General features: G+C 32.7%; 1 protein-coding gene across 2 annotated transcripts in view; it reads right to left on the reverse strand.

Moving 5' to 3' along the window:
- The window catches only part of Pcf11 (Pcf11 cleavage and polyadenylation factor subunit), a 13,840-nt gene extending 13,636 nt beyond the window's left edge, over positions 1 to 204 (reverse strand). For both annotated transcript variants that reach the window (XM_018505496.1, XM_018505494.1), the window contains exon 1: positions 63 to 204. The gene's annotated coding sequence lies outside the window, so the exon portion shown is untranslated. The remainder of the gene's footprint in view (positions 1 to 62) is intronic.
- Between the last annotated feature and the right edge of the window lie 8,049 nt (positions 205 to 8,253).

Consider the following 8,253-nt stretch of genomic DNA (forward strand, 5'->3'; position numbering starts at 1 on the left):
CCTCGAGACTCGCCGTTAAACGCTTTTTATTTTCTATTGCCAATCACCCGATGATTAATTACCTTCTTTAGCGCATTGCGCAACGTAAGCAGGCATAGTCCCGTACGGTGGACGCCGTACCCTCGACGGGATCCTCGAAAAAGCCACGCGCGTTGCACTACACTACTGCTTACGCGAACAGGATCTTCACGTAAAATGGCTGCCGTACATACCTCCGTTTTATCTGCCGATGGAATAGCGCTCGATATAACGCTGTCTCGTATTGGTCGTCTGCCACTGCACGGTCGGTTGCTCTCCACTTGGAAAATCCAATCAAATCCAATTATCAGGCCTTACACACAGGTCATGGATGTCGCTGTGGTCGCTCCTGTACGGGATAAACTCGACTGAAGTTGTCTACGAGGCCGTATAATCGTTTACAGTCTACAATCATCGACAATCGACACTGCGATGTGAATGCCTTGAAGTTCGCTAAGGAACTGAGGAGTTCGTCGTTGCAACGGCACTGTGCAATTTCAATATGGCGTCGATGCTAGCCATTCAGCGCTTTGCTTTTCATTAGAATAATAGATTGGACTTATGGAGGGAAATGGAGTAGGAGTACAGTATATACTGTAGTAGGTGGTAGAAATGTACGAGGATCTACGGTTTGTTTGCGTCGCTTGCTCCTACTTCCTCCAACCGTACCTTCTATTCACTCAAACGCGCTCGTTAGAGTGAATAGGAGCTATTGAAACCTATTGAACTTTGAAGCATATTGCGACAAACGACAAATCTTAGACTCTTTTAGCTGCCTTAGAAATCTGTCTGTCGATTATTCTCCCCTCAGGTTCAAAGATTTATGGCATTTGGTAAAAATGCCACTTTTTTTCTATTTGAAGATCCGACATTTTGACAGATTTATATGTTTCAAGATTTTAGACTGTGCGCACAATGAAGCAAATGTATTAAAACTTAAAATTATATGTATATATTCCAAAATTTTCTCTGCGAGACAAATTTTATTTGATATAATATAATAATATACGTTATGTGTACTATATATTTGGAATAGGAATAAATATCAAATATGAGACAAATACTAATAAAAGAAAAAATTAAAAATATATAACAAATTAAATGTAATACACATTAGAAATACGATATAACGACATATATATGACATATCATATATGACATATTATATATGTCATATTTTATTTATTGTGCGTTACATTTAATCTTTATTTCTAATTTTTTAAATTTGTAATATTCAATATTTATTCCTTTTCTTAATATTTCTTCTATTGTACGCAGAGCTTTATATACTCGACAAAAAAATAGGGAACACTAGAACACGCTTAAAATTGTGCAATATTCAGAACACCGTAACTCGGTGAAAAATTATCGTTGACAAAAAATCAAAAAAACATTTGAAAGCGTGTGAAATCTCTATTTTCAAAATCGGTAATTGATATCTCAATGTGACTGATTCTTTACGGAGATATATGGACACAAATGGATACCCGTAAAATCGAAAATTTTGTACAAATTTTATAAAAGTCTATGGCGTAAAGTAAAAATCACACAAAAATGCGGTTTACGGTAGTCGAAAGAGTGATGCCCATTTCCATCATGTAGTTTAACGTTAATCTTGGTTCAATTTACTCTTCGTCTTTTTCTAGTTCAAAAGATTAGAAAAATACGAAGAGTAAGTTAAACCGAGATTAAAATTAATCTACGTTGGTGGAAATGTGTTTATGAATCTTTACCTTCAATTTGTAAATTAAAAAACAAATCGAAGGTAAAGATTCACTCTTTCGACTACTGTAAATCGCATTTTTGTGTAAATTTTACTTCACACCATAGATCTTCGTAAAGTTTGTAAAAATTTTTTAGATTTAACGGGTATTCATACGTGTCCGTATATCTCTATAAAGAATCAGTCAGATTGAAATATTAGTTACCGATTTCGAAAGTAGATATTTCAAGCTTTCAAATGTTTTTTTGATTTTTTGTCTGCAATAATTTTTCACCGAGTTATGGTGCCCCGAAAACGGAGGCACATCTGTGTCTCGCGCCATAGCTTAGCTCCGAGCGACAATAGAGAATGGAATGTGCGATCCGTGTGTTACAATGGTCGATAGGGACCGTGGCAGACGGCCATTTCTATCTCTTTCCATTCAATTGTGTAATGGGAAAGAGAACGAGAGGGAGATTAGCCGTCTCCCACGGTCCCGCATGGGCGGCGACTCCAGTATGGTTGGTATGGAGTACTCCATACACTGAATAATTCAATGTATGGAATTCCATGCACTGAATTTCATATCTGTATGATATTTGGTTTGGGAGAAATTTAGATATTAGAAATTGTAATTTAGAAATTACAAACATACGAAAAATGCCACTACATTGCTTGAAGAACGTAGTGCCACTTTACAAGATAATCTCGAGGTCAGAGATCTTGTATCAGAATACGTAAAATTTATTCGTGTGTTCTTTTAAGTATTCTTACATTAACTTGTTCGAATGAAAGATCATTTTCTTATTTAAGACATTTAAAAAGTTATCTTCGATCGACAATGAAACAAAAACATTTAAATCATATTGCGACATTGTACATTTATCGAGAAATGGCGGTATTAAATATGAAGAAGCTCATTAATAATTTTGTTAAAAAAATAAAGTTAAAGCGGCTATTTTTGCCATGTAGAAAAGATATGTATGAAGAAATATATTTATCCCCTTCCTCCTCCGTTCCTCTCCATCAATCTATCTTTGGGAACTCCATACATTGAAAAATTTTACTTCGCCGCCCCTGACGGTCCCTCTCTCTCATTATTGTCGACCACATTTGATACACTACTTAGGTATGGATCGCGCAGTCCATTCTCTATGTCTTTGGCTCCGAGACACTACAAAAATGGCTGCGTTCAGTGGACTCAATAATTGAGTGAGCGCTCGCTGTTATTGGTGTATTCTTTTAGATCATCCAATCAGCATTTTAGATCTGGAAGAATACATCGATAGCAGCGAGCGCTCATTCAACTATTGAGTCCCTTGAACGCAGTCATTGTCTCTGGATATTGCGCAATTTGCGCAATTTTCTACCCACTGCTTGTGGACAGATAGACCGGATTAAACTGAGCCAAAAAATCTTCAACTATTTTACAATTTTCACAATAGTTAACGAAAGTTAATTTCTAAATATTACCGAATAAAGCTAGTAAAATCAACGTATAAGACAACTTTGAGATATTTTTTAGAATTCTTTATAAAATATTTTTAAGATGCTTCTTAAAGAATTCTTAAAGATATCTTAAAATTGTTTTATGCGTCGATTTTAGACATTCTGCTCATTGAGTATAAATTTGAAAAAATTTGCGAAAATGGCAGAATGATACGCTCAGAACAAATATCCTTAAATTTTAATAAATATTTATTTGAATAGTACCAACTACATATTTATTAAACATAAAAATATATTCATTTGGTACAAAAAACATTAATTTGTTTTAACAATCACTTCTTTTTATTAAGTAAATATTTATTTATTGTAATAAATGTTTAGTTGGCAGTATTAAAATAAATATATATTTAAATTTAGGCTTTTTTTTTCAATGTAAATAGAGGACTTGATTCAATTTAGTCCGCTCCACTGCCTATAAGCGGTGTGTCAAAAAGTTACAGGAACATCCTGTATGTCTTCATAAATCTTAAATATCCGTATTGTGTGCAAAAAATAAAAGCATGCAAAAGATTTGTATTCTCTTATTTTTTTTAAATATATTTTACTGTACGTATATTGACTATGAATAGAATTTTCCTAGAACAATAGAATTTTCGTTACAAAAGATAAAATTCTAGTCATCTGATATTTCAGAAAATATCTTTTGTTTTATTTACTATTTAAAGAAACCAACTTTTTAACAGATTATTTTCTAATTTTTCTTTATAATTTTTCATATACTTTTACCGAGACTTTTATTTATATTCTCAATTGCTTTAACATTTTTTATTTCAATGGTTTTTAGAAAAATCAGAACTTGAAAGAAATTATTTTTATTTTAAAATACTTATGAAGATAGTTAAAAAGAATTTTAAATATTTTCTTTTTATAAACCGAATTATGTTTAATGTTGTTAGATCAATACTCAGAATTCATAATTCTTAATTTAATCAGTGGCGGATCAATGGGGGCATGTGTGATTAAATGGACATATGAAAAAATACTGAAACATATAAAAAAATACAGATCACAAAAAAAATAAAAAAAAGAGGAGACAAAAAACCGCCACGTCCACGTTCGTCGTTCCTGGGCCCGGCTGAGAGCGGTTTATAGAAAGCAGTTGACGACAGCAAAAAAATAGCATTTTTTTTGGATCCTTTATTTCGAATATTCATCTTATTTATTAGATTTCCGTTTAACAATATTAGGAACCTTCGCATACTAAGTTTCACATGAAATAATCCACTCGTATTGAAAATCATGTATTACAGAGAGAGTGAAATATAGGACTTTAACTCAAAAAATGACTATGTTCCCCACATTTTTAATAAAAACTAATCTCACCATCGTGTTCAGCAGGTCGAAATCAATAAGCTTCACTATGTTTTACACTTTTCCGTTAGTGGGCAAAAAACGGCCTTTTCTATACTATGTTCTTTGACTAGTAAGGATAAAGGAATTTTAGCTTCTTTTGGTTTGATTGGTAAAATTTCAATCTTTCAATCTTCAATCTCAATCTTCAACGTGTAATCTGATTCTGGCCTAAAATGTTATGCCTATATAACCCAGATAGCAAAATGTCTGCAGTTTTCTAACAGACTGTTAGCAGGTTCGAGCAGAAAATGATGGCATTCTCTGCCATCAACTGCGTCCGTAATAGGCTTGTGTTCTGTTAACATCGTCTGTCGATATAATGTGAAGACAAATTGTTGACAGAAACTGAACAGATCCTGCCGACATTATCTGACCCTTGCAGATTTTATTACGTTTTTTCTAGTAGTCTGTCAACAGTATTATGTACATCTAATTCTATTGATATTTTGTTGGCATAGTGTGTAGCAGACATTAAAAAAAATCTGCTTTCTACAGACTTTGCTATTTGAGAACATAGTACTTTTTCAATATAATGTTAATGATAATTCAAATAATTTATCTTTTTGTATTTGACCTTAAAAAAATTTGGCTTGCAGCGCGCAAGTTTAATAATAAGTAATAATAAGGACGGAAAGAAACGAGAATAATGATAGATAGATAGATAATGTTTTATATCAGCTATTGCCAAGAAGGGACTTGGTTACATCGAATCTAGACCATTCACTCATCCATTCCATCATATTCGACCTTTTGCATAATTAGTTTGTTAGTTTATTAGCCGGATTCCATATTGCTATTTCAACCCGTTATTCCAATTAGCGGCAGATCGAATTAAAATTAAAATTACCCACCAAAATTATAATTAAACTTAAAATTATCATCACAATTTTGTTCGCCAGAGGGCTACATCACATGATATTTTATAAAAAGATAATTAAGAGTAAAACACTTGTTCGCACTAGCGAAACAGCGCGAGAAACTCAATACATGTAACTTAATACCTAAAACTTAATTATTATAACATTTCCATGATCCTTTACAATCTGCTCGTCTCTACTCTGAATATCGCGCTTTTGTCTATTACTATACAGTTTTTTTTTGTTCTGAATACTGCTTTACCTATTTTTCACAGTCCTATGTTTATCTGCTCATCCTCCTTCTTTTCCCCTGCCTCGTGTTCGCTAGATTTTAACTTCTTACACTGCCTCCACTTCTAGATCCTCTACCCTGTTAACCCCCTTCGCTCCCTTTCTTAAGCTATTCCACTCCTTTTTCTTTCCTTCTTTCGCTTTCCATAACTTTTCTAGTAGCTCACCTTTCTTTTCGTCTAATTTATCATCCCATAATCTGTGTAGTCTTTCCTCTGTATTGTCTCCTAGTTCGTCAAACCAACCTTTTAACTCTAAACAGTCGGCTAATAGTGTTTCAAATCGTCCTGTCCTACACCACAGAACCTGCACAACCTATCTTCCTCTTTTACCCAATATTTATTATACTCCTTCATGTTACCACACTTAACTCTCAGGAGGCCTCTCACCCCGTCTCCTTTCATTATTTTATTTAGATTCAGAAATGAGAATAATGTAAAATAATTAAATTTTCCCTTTTTCTTTGTTATTCGTTCGTTACAATTGGCACATGATATTTCAAAAACACAATAATCAAAAAATCAACCCAAAAACAAATAAATCCGCCAGTGATCCCCTCCTTGATAAATGTCTCGATCCAACAGCGCTTTTTGCTTATATAATTTTAAATAAAATGTTTCCTAGATTATATAATTACATAGTATTTTTTAAATGTAATATGCCAATAATAATTTCAATATTTTATATTTCATATTTGATCTCGAAAAAATTTCGCTTGCAGCACTTCAATGGTCCCTCCCTTCCCCCCAAACGTATATTAGTATTATTACCTTCTTTTTCTGTCAATATTAAAAAAAGAAAATACACTCCACGCTAAAAAAGTGGGTCACTAAATTTTAGTAAATATTTTTTAATATGTTTGAATAGTGGTGACTCAGCGAAAAATCATCGTACTGAGATGAACCATATCTCAAATTAAAGCTTAAACATTTTCCTTGATAATCACGCAGATTAAATTTGAATCGTTGAAGACGGACATTGAAAGATAGGAAAAAAAATGTTATTCAAACTATTGCGTGGTTCAGGGAAATTAGCTGCCAGGCACAAAAGTATGTATGATATATTCAAAATCATTAATTTCCAAACAAATTCATATTTGAAACATTTTTCTACGATTTTTTTTTACAAAGTTATAGCGTTTTAAAAAAAGTGTTATAAAACGGACTTTTTCTTGCAAACTCAGTATAATTAGAAAACAAATTATTGTACGAAACTTTATTAGAAAGGAAACTAAAGTGTGAATTTCAAATTTTAATTCTTTTTAATTTCGTGTAAGTGCATGCGTGTATATATATAGATATGCGTGTATATATATAGATATCTTGCTCTCGGTGTTACCCGAGGACCGGCCCGCGTAAAGTAGCCACGGCAGTATCGCTGCGCATAGCTTAGCATCGAGCCGCTACCAGTCTCCAGATCAACAATGTGAACATGGCAGGTATCTGATGCCATATGTATGCACGTATATACGTGCGGCACATGCGGTATTTGGGCGCGCAGTACACGTTACTAAACACATACACACACACACGCGCGCACCATTGACCATGGGATCAGACACCTAGTACGTCACGCCCAAACAGAAGAACCATAAATCACTATAATTCCCAAAAAGAAGGGTTTTCACAAGAAAAAAGACTGATTTTCTATTGACCTTGGACCATCTATTAGCTATTTAGAAATTTAGAAGGAATTCTTTTCACATTTCCAAACAGTTTTTATTTCTTTTCCATATTTGTCTAAAAATAGTCTCATTCTTCGAGTTCTTTCTCCTCTTATTCTTATTTTTCCACTAAAAATTCATTCATTTCCATAGAAAATATAGTTTCGCTAATATAGTTCTTTTTATTTATTAGCAATAAAGTATATCGTGAAAGTTACTAGGGAGTCCGGTGATTTATTATCTGAAATTAGAGATAGGTAGATCAGAGAAATATAAAAATATAATAAATGTAAGTCCTTAATTATGTTATATTTTTACGATGAAACTCGGGTTGAAACTTTGTAAATGGTTACAAATAATAACGACTATAAAACTAATGAAAGTATTTAAATACATAACGTGTAATGTTTTTGTGATAAATTATAAGTTTATTAAAACCCGATTGTATCAATATTACTTTAATTTTGAGCGAAGTTCAAGTTTCGCTTTAATCAAAATAACGTGTTGCTGCAATCAGGCCTAAGATATAAGGTTTAAAATCATTATTTATGAAGAAATCAAAGATAAAAAAACGTGTTAAACACGTAATTGACGCAATACATTTCAGATAATAAGTAAAATATCGTGTATGTGTATGATATATAAAAAAAATTATTATGTAGTACTACATATATAAAGCGTTTTGGTGTGAACGATATGAACGTTGTGTATGTTATATTTTGTTTATACAAAATAAATATAGGTTATTTAATATAAGCCTTTGATTTACAATGTTTGTTTCCTTTTTCTTTTTTCGTTTTTTCAAATTTTTTTTTGGATTTACGTTCGTCGGTCTTCGAGAAGAAGCTGGCACTCTTGAT

This window comes from Trachymyrmex cornetzi, unplaced genomic scaffold (genome assembly GCF_001594075.2).
Source record: "Trachymyrmex cornetzi isolate Tcor2-1 unplaced genomic scaffold, Tcor1.1 scaffold209, whole genome shotgun sequence".
Classification (NCBI taxonomy): domain Eukaryota; kingdom Metazoa; phylum Arthropoda; class Insecta; order Hymenoptera; family Formicidae; genus Trachymyrmex; species Trachymyrmex cornetzi.